At 34.3% G+C, this 6904-nt stretch overlaps 1 long non-coding RNA gene across 2 annotated transcripts; it reads right to left on the bottom strand.

The window, feature by feature from the left end:
• Positions 1-2371: 2371 nt before the first annotated feature.
• LOC129881388 (uncharacterized) lies at positions 2372-4370 on the bottom strand. Of its 2 annotated transcripts, none has more exons than XR_008765570.1 (2): positions 4354-4370; positions 2372-2746 (listed from the first exon to the last, which is right to left on the bottom strand). It is a non-coding gene; the product is annotated as an uncharacterized LOC129881388 (long non-coding RNA). The 2 variants fall into 2 exon arrangements; XR_008765571.1 differs by lacking the exon at positions 4354-4370 and adding an exon at positions 2853-2915.
• Positions 4371-6904: the final 2534 nt, after the last annotated feature.

Here is a 6904-nt window from a genome sequence, read left to right as displayed (position 1 = left end):
TAAGTGATAGGCTAGCAAGGTGGTACCTCCAGTTTCAACAATTTGAGATTGTATATATATCTCAGAAGGCAGTGAAAGGACAAGTGCTAGCAGATTTCTTGGCCAATCATCCAATTCCGAATGATTGGGAGTTATCTGATGAATTACCTGATGAAGATGCAATGCTAGTAGAAATTCAGCCACCTTGGAAGATGTATTTTGATGGTGCTGCACATCGTGAAGGAGCCGGTGCTGGAGTGGTATTTGTCACTTCCCATGGAGAAGTTTTGCCATACTCCTTCACTCTAACACAAAACTGCTCCAATAATGTTGCTGAATATCAAGCACTCTTACTTGGGCTTGAGATGGCCATTGATATGAAACAATTGCAACTACAAGTTTTTGGGGATTCCAAGTTGGTGATCAATCAAGTCTTGGGTAATTATGAAGTAAAGAAGCCTGAGTTAATCCCATACTGCAATTACGCTCAAAAGATGATAGGATGGCTTGGAGAGGTGACTATTCAACATGTCCCAAGAAAGGAAAATAAAAAGGCTGATGCATTGGCAGCTTTAGCTTCTGCATTAGTATCTCCTGATGAAATACAAGTTGTGGTTTGCCAAAGATGGATAACTCCACCTCCAATTGAGCATAAAGAAGAATTTCAACAAGTTATCGCCACTTCGGAAGCTGATATTGACGATTGGCGACAACCAATAATAGATTACTTGTGTTATGGAATATTGCCAGAAAACCTTCGAAGAAGAACAGAAATCCGACGACGAGCTCCTCGGTTTCTTTATTATAAAAATACACTTTACAGGCGATCGTTCGATGGAGTTCTCTTACGATGTTTGGGGGCAGATGAATCTACTCAAGCTATGCAAGAAGCACATTCTGGAGTATGTGGAGCGCATCAGTCTGGACCAAAACTTCATTTTCACATAAAAAGGATGGGATATTACTGGCAAACCATGGTGAAAGATTGCTTGGATTACGTCCGAAGATGTAAAGCTTGCCAATTCCATGCAAATTTTATACATCAACCCCCAGAAGTATTGCACCCAACTATTGCCTCATGGCCATTTGAAGCTTGGGGTTTGGATGTTGTTGGACCATTGCCTAAGTCCTCGGGTGGACATCTGTATATCCTGGCTGCAACTGACTACTTCTCAAAATGGGCAGAAGCCGTTTCTCTTAGAGAAGTAAAGAAAGAGAATGTCGCCAACTTCATTCGAGTTAATATTATCTACCGTTTTGGTATTCCTCGATACATATTGACAGATAATGGCAAGCCATTTGATAACAAGTTAATGACGAAGATATGTGATCTTTTTGGCTTCAAGCAACGCAATTCCTCTATGTATTATGCAGCTGCTAATGGTCTCGCTGAAGCATTTAACAAGACACTCTGTAACTTGTTGAAAAAAGTTGTTTCCAAGTCTAAGAGAGATTGGCATGAAAGAATGGAAGAGGCTCTTTGGGCATATAGGACTACGTATCGCACGCCAACACAAGCGACTCCCTACTCTCTTGTTTATGGAGTTGAAGCAGTTCTTCCACTTGAACGTCAAATACCGTCATTGCGCCTCGCCATTCAAGAAGGGCTCACTGATGAAGAAAATGCTCGGTTGCGCCTTGAAGAATTGGAGGCTCTTGATGAGAAAAGACTAGAGGCCCAACAAAGTCTGCAATGTTATCAAGCTCGTCTAGCCCGATCTTTTAATAAGAAGGTTCGTCTTAGATGCTTCCAAGTGGGTGATCAAGTTCTTGTTGTAAGAAGGCCCATTATTACTTCTCGTCGGTCTGGAAGCAAGTTCTCCGCCAAATGGGATGGACCATATGTGGTACAAGAAGTATACTCAAGTGGCGCTTACAAACTGGTTGACTCAGAAGGATTGCGCATTGGCCCCATTAACGGAAAGTTCATAAAGAGATACTATCCTTGAAGAAAAGAAACTCACTCCTTAAGGTACGAGTATAAACTGCATGTTACTCCTGGCCCGCAAGAGTATAAACTGTGCACGGCACCCCATAAAAAAAAATGTCCGCTAGGTTGAAAATCTCGAAAGAGGCGGCCTAGGCAAAAGTTAGGACCAAAAAAAAAAAAAAAAAAAAAAAAAAAAAAAAAAAACATCAGTCTCTCAGAACTACGTTATGACTTGATCCTCTTCACTGAGGTACGTAGGCGCTTAGAATTACATTCTGAGTTCAGTCGCATGAGTATCCAAAGAACTCATAGTCTCTCTCGACCCTCTCCACCATAATCCATGAGTTACATTCTAAATTTTAGTCTCATAAGTTCAAAAGAAATGGGGCACACTGTTATTTGAGCATCACAATGTTCTTGTATATTGTCATACATGACATATGAATTAAAGAGGGCTAATCAAGACATAATTTGAATTGACTTCAAAGAAATATTCGTACAAATCCATAAAGCTATTAGCTGTGATTATTGTACATGTTGTAGTTTTTTGGATTCTCTACACTAAGATACGAATATTTTCTTTTAATAAGAACATGCGAATGTGAATCTATCAGCTTTTCTGTATGTGAAATTCATTTTTGAAGATTGCTTAGAACTATCCTGCAAGACTTGAACTATAAATTTTGGATATGTTAAGAAGTTTGATTTCTGATAAATTGAAACTCTCCTGGATTTGGTGCTCATACAATGATATATCTCTTGTACTATCGAAACACAAAAGGTATCGCAACTTTGAAGAAGAGGAAGTCAAATCTCTAAGGTAAACCATGATTCAATCTGTAAAAAAAAAAAAAAAAAAAAAAAGCGTTAGCGCTTAAATTAGTAATTCAATAATCATGGTAATGAATCTCAATAATGAACTATTATATTCTTTGGGCAAAACCTATGTCTGACTCAGACGGTGTAAAGTCTTTGCCACAAATCATGTAAAGTCTTTGCCTCAGACGGTGTAAAGTTTTTAGCTCAGACTATGGAATGCCTTTTCCCACAAATCATGTAAAGTCTTTGCCTCAGACGGTGTAAAGTCTTTAGCTCGGACTATGTAATGCCTCTGACTCAGACGGTGTAAAGTCTTTGCCACATATCATGTAAAGTCTTTGCCTTAGACGGTGTAAAGTCTTTAGCTCAGACTATGGAATGCCTTTTCTTTGCCACAAATCATGTAAAGTCTTTGCCTCAGACGGTGTAAAGTCTTTAGCTCGGACTATGGAATGCCTCTGACTCAGACGGTGTAAAGTCTTTGCCACAAATCATGTAAAGTCTTTGCCTTAGACGGTGTAAAGTCTTTAGCTCGGACTATGGAATGCCTTTTCTTTGCCACAAATCATGTAAAGTCTTTGCCTCAGACGGTGTAAAGTCTTTAGCTTGGACTATGAAATGCCTCTGACTCAGACGGTGTAAAGTCTTTGCCATAAATCATGTAAAGTCTTTGCCTTAGATGGTGTAAAGTCTTTAGCTCGGACTATGGAATGCCTCTGACTCAGACGGTGTAAAGTCTTTGCCACAAATCATGTAAAGTCTTTGCCTTAGACGGTGTAAAGTCTTTAGCTCAGACTATGGAATGTCTTTTCTTTGCCACAAATTATGTAAAGTCTTTGCCTCAGACGGTGTAAAGTCTTTAGCTTGGACTATGGAATGCCTCTGACTCAGACGGTGTAAAGTCTTTGCCATAAATCATGTAAAATCTTTGCCTTAGACGGTGTAAAGTCTTTAGCTCGGACTATGAATTGCCTTTTCCTTGCCACAAATTATGTAAAGTCTTTGTCTCAGACGGTGTAAAGTCTTTGACTTGGACCAATGTAAATGTACCTCATATGTTGATGAACTCAAGAGGATATGCAAAAAGGAGTATCAAAATTGTCAATACCAATGATGAAAATAAATAGAAGGAGAGAGTCTATTTATAGACAAATAGTGATGGTGAGAGAGTCCTTCTTCCAAAGTAATTGTAATTACTTTTTTTTGGTAGAACTCTAGTAAAATGATACAAATTTATTCTCTCCAAATCCTAATTGGATGTGAAATTGTGAAAATTTGGGTTATCCATATTCTAAAAGAAGTGTGTCCTTTCAGAATTCTAATTGGATTTGGAAGACAGAATAAAGGGTAGGCATTTGCAAAAAAAAAAAAAAAAAAAAAAAAAAAAAAAAAAAAAACGTGAAAAAAAAAACGTGAAAAAAATAAATAAATCAATTATCTAGAACGGTCATGAAAGTATTAAATTCTCAATTTTGGATATGTTATAAATCGAGAAGTCTAGTTTCTAGAAAATCACACCGTTCATGATTCTTACATATCTACAATAAGATATGAATTTTCTACGACAGACATGTCAAGATGAGGAAAAGGTTGTTGAAAATCAAAGAAAAGAAAGAAGAAAGTACCACGGCGCTGATCTTCAAGCCACATTGCTGCAAAACAATGAAGGACAGACATCTATTTATAGAGGTTTATTAGCACCTATTATAATTAGATTCAAACTTGAATTAGGCTTCTACAAAATTGACTCCTAATCGGATTCCAATTAGTGGTGGAATCTTGCATGACAAGTAAACACCAAAAAAAAAAAAAAAAAAAAAAAAAAAAAAAAAAAAAAAAAACGTGAAAAACAAATCTTTTTTTTTTTTTTTTTTCTTTCTTCTCTTTCCTAATCCTCATTGGATATAACTAATTTGCTACATTCCTACTCCAACAATGATGAAGGGGTGCATCAATATAGTATGAATTCACGGTAAATCTCAAAATAAATGGCATGTCATTATCCTACAAGTAATACTTCAAGCCTAGTCTTCAAAAGATAAAATATCTCGACAAGACTTGAAGTAGGGGGCATTTGTAATCATTTACAATTTATTAAATATAAATTTGTAGAATGGTTCAATTTATATTAAATTCAAGATATATTAGTCCAAATAAATATTTTGGATTAATAAAATTGGGTCGATTATTTAAGCCCAATAAATGTGGATTTAATTAAAAACCTAAATCTATTGATTTGGGCTATAAAGATGACTCCACTTTGTTAAGCCCAATATCATCTCATCCTAGAGGCCCAAAATCATGCCACATGTCAAAGTTGGGTGGCAATCCAAGTCAAATTAAATAAGCCACTAGAATTATGCCATGTGCCAAAGTTAGGTGGCAATCCAAGTCAAATTAAATAAGCCACTAAAATCATGCCACATGTCAAAGTTAGGTGGCAATCCAGAGCAAATTAAATAAGCCACTAAAATCATGCCACATGTCAGAGTTATGTGGCAATCTAAGTCAAATTAAATGAGCCACTAAAATAATGCCACGTGTCCATGTGACATGTTCTGACCAATCAAATTAAAACTCTTCAACAAAGAAATCTGATTGGTCAGTTCAAACCAACCAATCAAATTACACCCTCATACCACTCCCTACAACTATAAATAGGGGTCCTCATTATTCTGAAAGGGGGGGGTTTTTGGAAGAACGAAAAGCAAGAAGAGAGCTCGTGGATCAAAGACCGCAAATTCTCTACAAAGCTACAAAGTTCAAGCAATCAAATTCAAGTTCAAGATCAAGAACGAAGAAGAAGATCAAGATCAAGTTACTTGTTCATCTTTACTGTTCGTCATAACCATACAAGTGTTCGTGACGAATATTTCAAATCCAAATTCGAAGACGAAGATTCAAGATCAAGCTATTCAAGCCCTTGACTCTAAATCAAAAACAAATTCAAGTTCAACGTGTTTCATATTACTTGAAGAATCAGAGGATTATTATAGAGATTGTAACCGCATTATATTTTGAAATCAAATACTACACCTTGTTACTCCAATTTTCCGGTCTTGATTATTTATTTTTCTCGGCTCGAAAATTTATTGTTTACATGGGTGACAGATCGATCATAGAAGTATTTCGACATATAAATCAGGACAACAAAAGTGGAGCATACGTCAATGCAGGTCGAAATATATATTATAATAATAATAATAGAAATAAAATTATTTTTCTTTTTTATATTCTATACAAAATGCTATTATTCCTTATTCCTCGTACCAAATGAACTCTAACGGGCTATTTGATTCATAGATTAAATTATTTCTGGGTTATAATTATGGAATTATAGTCTATTGATTAATTTGTCCCTTTTGAAAAGTGAGATAAAATAATACTCCCTTTATTCATTTTAAATAGTCTATTTTGAACTTTGCATGCTTTTTAATAAACAATGTTTTCTTTAGTCTATATTAAGTGAATTGTTGAATTATATTTTATAGTTTAAAATAAGTGAATTTTTTAAAATTCAAGAGAATTTTTGAGACTTTTTTTCTTCATATTTACCCTTCATTTAATGAGGTTTTTAATTACTTTGCACTTTCTAGTTGAATAATTTTGAAATAATCAAAATAATAATAGTGAAAAATAGTATGTAATTTATGTTAATTATTTTTTCTTGATATGTTAAAAGTGACAATTAAAAAATAAATAGTTAATTTTAAAATAGTGGATAAGTAAAAATAAACGGAGGGAGTATGAAGTTGAATGGGATGAGATGAAATTTTCAAAACTGAGTTTCGAATAAAATTCATATTGTATTTAACTGTACAAATTTATATCAAATATAGTATAAATCTAATCTCAAAATACCTTACCTTATTTAGCATACCAAACAACTTGTAAAAATTTAATATTCTGAAATATTTCATAGATATTTTTATGATTATTAATCAATATACTAAGAATAGAACTTCTAATGATTAAATAAAATTTTATTTTAGATATAAAGAAAATATTGATATTTTGAAAAATATCTGACGTTCTTTTTAAAAAAAGAAGCCATTTACTGCTGATGTTTTATTATGTGTCTTTATTTAACTTAATGTAAAGTTTAAGAAAATAAATGAAAGATATTTGATTGCTATTTAAAAAAAAAAAAAGTGAAACAATTTTTTTTCTTCTCTA

This window comes from Solanum dulcamara, chromosome 3 (genome assembly GCF_947179165.1).
Source record: "Solanum dulcamara chromosome 3, daSolDulc1.2, whole genome shotgun sequence".
In the NCBI taxonomy this organism is placed as follows: Eukaryota; Viridiplantae; Streptophyta; class Magnoliopsida; order Solanales; family Solanaceae; genus Solanum; species Solanum dulcamara.
This window is presented reverse-complemented; position numbering and strand designations above follow the sequence as displayed.